This window comes from Podarcis cretensis (assembly GCF_951804945.1).
Source record: "Podarcis cretensis genome assembly, chromosome: 16".
In the NCBI taxonomy this organism is placed as follows: Eukaryota; Metazoa; Chordata; class Lepidosauria; order Squamata; family Lacertidae; genus Podarcis; species Podarcis cretensis.
The window spans coordinates 493,304-499,902 of record NC_137186.1 but is presented as its reverse complement, the minus strand read 5'-3'; the positions used below and the strand labels follow the sequence as shown (position 1 = coordinate 499,902).

General features: G+C 49.6%; 1 long non-coding RNA gene across 1 annotated transcript in view; it reads left to right on the top strand.

The window, feature by feature from the left end:
- LOC307205878 overlaps positions 1 to 5,403 on the top strand; it is a 110,392-nt gene extending 104,989 nt beyond the window's left edge. The window contains exon 3 of the long non-coding RNA XR_013834147.1: positions 5,394 to 5,403. This is a non-coding gene — a long non-coding RNA (uncharacterized lncRNA). The remainder of the gene's footprint in view (positions 1 to 5,393) is intronic.
- Positions 5,404 to 6,599: the final 1,196 nt, after the last annotated feature.

The following is a 6,599-nucleotide window of genomic DNA, read 5'->3' as shown; positions in this document are numbered from 1 at the left end:
GCAGAGGGCGATGGGGATGGTCGCCAGAAACATCTGGATGGAACAAGAATCTGGAATCCTTTCGTTGTGACTCCTGCATCACAGGGGGTTGGGCTAGATGACCTTTGGGGTATCTCTTCCAGCTCTACGATTCTGAGATGTGGCAAGGGAACTTGAGGGGCACCTCTTCTTAGGTTCCCCTAAGGGGTTTCATCCACAACCCTGGCAGTATTGTGAGCTAAGTCTGTCCTTCTGGGCTGTTTGTGCATGTGGGGTTGTTGCAGGAATTTATGTACAGGTTGGGGGGGGGTGTTTGCCCCTCCAGCAGATATCTTGCATATGCAGCCTACTACCAGAATCAGCACATCACTTTTGTGATTTGTCCCCACAAAACACTTCATAACAGTTCCTTCCTAACTATTCAAAGGGCCTTTGCTGCACGATACCAAATGTAACAATTCACTGATCAATGTATCTCTATACTGGCTCACTGGGAAAACTTCAGAAATTCATCTAGACCTGTGAGCTCAGCTCCTCAGCAGCCCCTCTGCCTGAGGGATAATCCCTGGCATCCTGATACCTGAGTGCCAGACAGGTAGCCATGCCAGAAGTAACAAACCCAGATGAGGCCAAAAGGGTGGGATGAACCTGGCTGGGAAACAGGGAAATGGAAAGATCTCTTTTGTTCCACTTGATGGGTGTTTGGTGGAGGGCAAGGGGAACCATGGGGCAGGGTCCAGGATGCTCAGATTCCTGCCACCAGACCTCCCCTTTCATGATGTAACCGTGATGTATTAGTGATGTAGTTTGGGGGGGTGTGACATGGGGATTATGGGACGCAGGTGGCGCTGTGGGTTAAAGCCTCAGCGCCTAGGGCTTGCCGATCGAAAGGTCGGCGGTTCGAATCCCTGCGGCGGGGTGCGCTCCCGCTGCTCGGTCCCAGCGCCTGCCAACCTAGCAGCTCGAAAGCACCTCCGGGTGCAAGTAGATAAATAGGGACCGCTTACCAGCGGGAAGGTAAATGGCGTTTCCGTGTGCGGCTCTGGCTCTGGCTCTGGCTCTGGCTCTGGCCAGAGCAGCGATGTCACGCTGGCCACGTGACCCGGAAGTGTCTCCGGACAGCGCTGGCCCCTGGCCTCTTAAGTAAGATGGGCGCACAACCCCAGAGTCTGTCAAGACTGGCCCGTACGGGCAGGGGTACCTTTACCTTTAACATGGGGATTAGCAGCTAATAAAGTTTGGGGGCTCTTTTGTTTGGGGTTTCCATCTTGTTCCACCTTGAGGCAGGTGGGAGTCCTGTCGCGAGAGTCTTCAAGAAAGACCAAGCCTACTGGCTGCTGTTTTGCTCCAATTTTCCTGGCTGGTGTCCTTGTTTTTTGTCCAAGGCAGCCCTCAGATTTCTCCGTTAACAGGAGGACCAGGGATTTGTCATTGTCTGCTAATAACTCCAGGTTGAATAAAGAACTCTAACCTGTCAACCATCAAGAGGTTAGGCCTCAAAACCTAGTAGAACAAACATTGCCAGCTAGTGGAGTCTCAGGAAAACCAAAGGAAATCCCAGATCCTAAGCAACCAACTTCCTACAAGACTCCTCAAGGAAACCCTATATACTCAAATCTACCCACAAAGGCTCACGACAAAAGAGCCCGCAACAGTCGAAATTTAATCCTAATCAAATATAAACTTTTCTTCCTACCCCTCTCCAAATACAGAGGATTCCCCACACTTGCACAATGAACAGCCAGTATTCTCAAGAAACTTGACTTAGCCATTAGAGGCCTCGTCTCAGCAAAGAAAATTATCAACGTAAAATTTCTTGCATTTGACAAGGTCCAAAGTAGAGCTGTGGTGACCTTTAGGGACTGGTCTACAACCAAACAAATTTTAGCCAATAAAGACAAGCTCCAAAGGGCTGGACTGTTGGTGATCCGTCTTTTCGAAGATTTCAGTGACCCTTCACCACTCATAGAAACACACAAGTTTGTTGGACTAAAAACAAAACCAGAAAAGTCTAACACTGCAGAGAATTGCAAGCCGCCAGAGCCAGAAGTGTAGGGACACGGGTGGCACTGTGGGTTAAACCACAGAGCCTAGGACTTGCCGATCAGAAGGTCGGCGGTTCGAATCCCCGCGATGGGGTGAGCTCCCGTTGCTCGGTCCCTGCTCCTGCCAATCTAGCAGTTCAAAAGCACGTCAAAGTGCAAGTAGATAAATAGGTACCACTCCGGCAGGAAGGTGAGCGGCGTTTCCGTGCGCTGCTCTGGTTCGCTGGAAGCGGCTTAGTCCTGCTGGCCACATGACCCGGAAGCTGTACGCTGGCTCCCTCGGCCAATAAAGTGAGATGAGCGCCGCAACCCCAGAGTTGGCCACTACTGGACCTAATGGTCAGGGGTCCCTTTACCTTTACCTTTATAGCCAGAAGCAGACAAAGTCCCCAAACAGATGGTTATGCTTCAAAAAAACTTATCCTCTTCTTTCGAACCAAAAAAAGATATCCTCAACTCTAACCTGTCCAGCAGGTGGCAGCAATAAACTGTGTTGGGTTCTGAAAGAGGTTTTTTCTTCCCCCTTAATGTGATTTCTTTCAATGGCAGGGCATATCCAGCAGGGAGAAGGAGTTTGTGAGTGTGTCTGTGGGGAGGAAGGGATCATGATGACCCAGCCTGATGAGGAACAGTCGAGGGAGTTGGGGATGTTTAGCCTGGAGAAGGAAGACTGAGAAGTGACAAGAGAACCGTCTTCAAACACCTGAAGGGAAGACGGACCAAGCTTGTTTTCTGCAGCTCCACAGACCTGAAGCGATGGACAGAAAGGGACAAGGAAGGAGATTCCGACTCAACACAAGCAAGAACTCTCTGATGGTAAAAGCTGTTAGACAGTGGGACGGACTCCCTCTCCTTCCTTGGGAGTTTTTAAATGCAGGTGGGGTGGCCATCTGCCAGGGATTCTTGAGCCATGATTCCTGCATCGCAGAGGGTTGGACTACATGACTCTTGGAGTTCCCGTCCAACAATTCTCTGATTCTAGGATGGGAAAAGGGGGTGTCTGCCAGGTTGTGTGAATGAGTGTCTGGGAAGTCAAGGCACTTGGGAGCATCCCTTGAGCTCCTGCATTGCTCAGATGGCTGGGCAAGGAGGACACAGGTTGGGAATGCGCCCCTTTGGCACTTTGGCCAGTGTGGTGTAGTGGTTAAGAGCGGTAGTCTCGTAATCTGGGGAACCAGGTTCGCGTCTCCGCTCCTCCACATGCAGCTGCTGGGTGACCTTGGGCCAGTCACACTTCTCTGAAGTCTCTCAGCCCCACTCACCTCACAGAGTGTTTGTTGTGGGGGAGGAAGGGAAAGGAGAATGTTAGCCGCTTTGAGACTCCTTAAAGGGAGTGAAAGGTGGGATATCAAATCCAAACTCTTCTTCTTCTCAAGGAGATGCAAAAGTTCTTCCCTGGGTTGGGTCAGATGAAGGCAGGAGCTGGTGCCTCAATGGCGTAGCGATTCAGGTTGCAAAATGTCGGGAGGGGCAGGGGGGCACCCTTGGATCATGGCCCTCCTCTGCTGCGACTGATTTTGTGGACCTCCTCTGTCCATCCTATGCAGAACAAGGCTCCGTGTGTGTGTGTGTGTGTGTGTGTGTGTGTGTGTGTGTGTGTGTGTGTGTAGGGTGCTGTTTTATGATGGCACCGTTGGCACACTTTTATCAAGATATGGCAACCAGCTCTTCCAGTGCTTTTCCCCCCTGGAATAAAAGGTGGGGGAACTCGCCTGTTTTCTGCAGCTCCAGAGTGGAGGACAGGATGGATTCAAGTTGCAAGAAGGCAGAGGCTGACTAACATCAAGAAAGAAAATTTAAAAATTCCTTCCAGTAGCAGCTTAGAGACCAACTAAATTTGTTATTGTGATACACACACACACACACACACACACACACACCCAATATATAATATGTTATTGTTATATACCAATAACAAACTTAGTTGGTCTCTAAGGTGCTACTGGAAGGAATTTTTAAATTTTATTTCGACTACAGCAGACCAACAAACTACCTACCTGTAACATTAAGAAGAACCTCCTAATGCATTCTTTCTTTCTTTCTTTCTCTTTCTTTCTTTCTTTCTCTCTCTCTCTCTCTCTCTCTCTCTCTCTCTCTCTCTCTCTCTGCGATGTGCTAAGTAGTGGCTCTCATTCCATCCCCTGGACGTTGGCAGGCAGTTGAGGAGTCTCCAGAAATGATATTTAGCCCAGACACTTTGGGTCCCCTCAGGACTCTCGGTGACATCTTTGCGAGAGACATTAGGCAGCTCTGGGCTGCTTTGGGAACTGGAGAAGGATTTGATTTCTCTCTCTCTCTCCCTCTTACCCAGGAGGGAATCCCAGGCTGTGAGGGATGTTGGCCCCTGTCAGAGTCTGAGTTCCCAGCATCGCAGGCAGGCGGCATTTTGCCGCTCTCTTGAAGGACCACATGAGCAAAAAGGAAGCCTCTAAATCAGTCAAGCAGCATTCAGCAGATCAATCGATCAGTCGCCTTATTTGTATGCCATCTTTCCAAAGTTAAAGCGCTGCTCAAGGCAGCTTGCAACGCACTTTTTAAAATTGCAACCACAACAAAAGTAGTCATAAACCATAAATGAAACATCCAACCGACCAAAGTGAACCATTTCCACCTGGCAGTGGAACAGACTCCCCCAGAAAGTGTTGGACTCTCCTTCCTTGCAAGTCTTTAAGCAGAGGCTGGATGGGTGTCCGTCAGGGATGCTTTAGTTGAGATTCCTGCCTTGCAGCGGGTTGGGCTAGATGAGCGCTGAGGGGCCCCTTCCAACTCTACAATTCCATGGTTCTGTTATTCTAAGATCCAAAATAAAGATAAATTAACAGCAGCAACAGCAACAATGACCCCACACACCAACAAAAACATCTAAACAATACCTCAGCTCAGGATTTGAACCCGGAGCCCTCTTCCCCTCCTGCAGTTTCCCGCTACTGGTATTTGGAAGATTTTGGCCACGGAGGCACAGACCACAGACATCGTGGCTAGCAGCCATTTATGTACTTATTTTACAGAAACTGTACACCGCTTGAATGTAAAACCAAGACTGAAAGTCATTTACAAAAAGATAAAACAAAAAAAATTGGGGGAAATTACAACAGTTTGAAACATGCAAACAGTTAAAATACTAGAGCAGGTTTAAACACACACCAGCTTTCTAAAAATCCGGGCAGACTTGTCTAAACAAGAATTTTTTTTTGGGGGGGGGGGGTTTGCAGGCGCTGAAAAAAGAACAGCGAAGGCGCTTGCTTGGTATCAATAGGCAGGGAGTTCCAAGGATAGGTAGGCATTCCCACACTACCCAGACAAGATCTTACTAAGTTCAGAATGGGTATATTGTGGCACCTGGGGCAATGCCAATTCCACCCCTTACAGTGGTTGTGTGGGCACATGTGGGCTCAGGCGATTTCAAAGGCAGGCGGGTTCCAAGTTGTTAAGGGCTTTGTATACTAGGAATAGGGTGGCACTGTGGGTTAAACTACAGAGCCTAGGACTTGCCGATCAGAAGGTCGGCGGTTCGCATCCCCACGACGGGGTGAGCTCCCGTTGCTCGGTCCCTGCTCCTGCCAACCTAGCAGTTCGAAAGCACATCAAAGTGCAAGTAAATAAATAGGTACCGCTCCGGCGGGAAGGTAAACGGCGTTTCCGTGCGCTGCTCTGGTTCGCCAGAAGCGGCTTAGTCCTGCTGGCCACATGACCCGGAAGCTGTACGCCGGCTTCCTCGGCCAGTAAAGCGAGATGAGCGCCGCAACCCCAAAGTCGGCCCCTTTACCTTTATACTAGGAATAACACCTTGAACTTGGCCCGGTAGCAAATCAGCAACTGGTGTAGAACTCTGATCACCAGTGTTGCAAACAGACAAGGCCTCGCTCCTTTCAGCAACTTTGCTGCAGCATCCTGCACCAGTGGCAGCTTCCGGGTCAAGCGCGAGGGAAGCCCCACAGAGAGCACATTCTCCTCCATGAATTTGTCCAGTCCTCTTTTAAAGACACCCGAGTTGGTGGCCGTCACTGAGGCAGGGAGTTCCAGAGTGTGTGCACTGAGTGAAGGAGAAAAAGGATCCTTTTGGCAGGGTGTGGAATCAGCAAGACTTGACAGCTGCAATGCACTCAGTGTGGGGCTGCCCTTGGGGTCTGGACCAGAGGCTCCAGCTGGTGGAAAACGCAATTAAACAGTTGCTGGGGTCAAACTCTGGTTCTCAAAATCTTGCACAGGCTTGCCATTTGTCCCCCATGGCCCAGATTCAGGGCTCACATCCGCCAGAAGACATGCCATAGGGTGGTCCTGTGGAACTTACTCCCACCTGAGAACAGGCAAGCTCTTTCTCTGTTGAACTTCAGGCATTTAGCGCCAGACTCTCTCTTCCAGCAGGTGTTTGGTAAGTGAGGTTTCCCTCCTGATTTTACGGCAAGTTTTAACCGATTTTATCTCCGCTGCTTCTGCTGTAATCTTAGCTGGGAGGGGAAGCAGTATATCAGATCAAATAAAATCATTTATTATATGGTCGCAGACCAGCTCCAGCAGAGCACACGAGAAAGAAAAGAATGAGCTTTAAAACATGCGCTTGTTTAAAAAGCATTC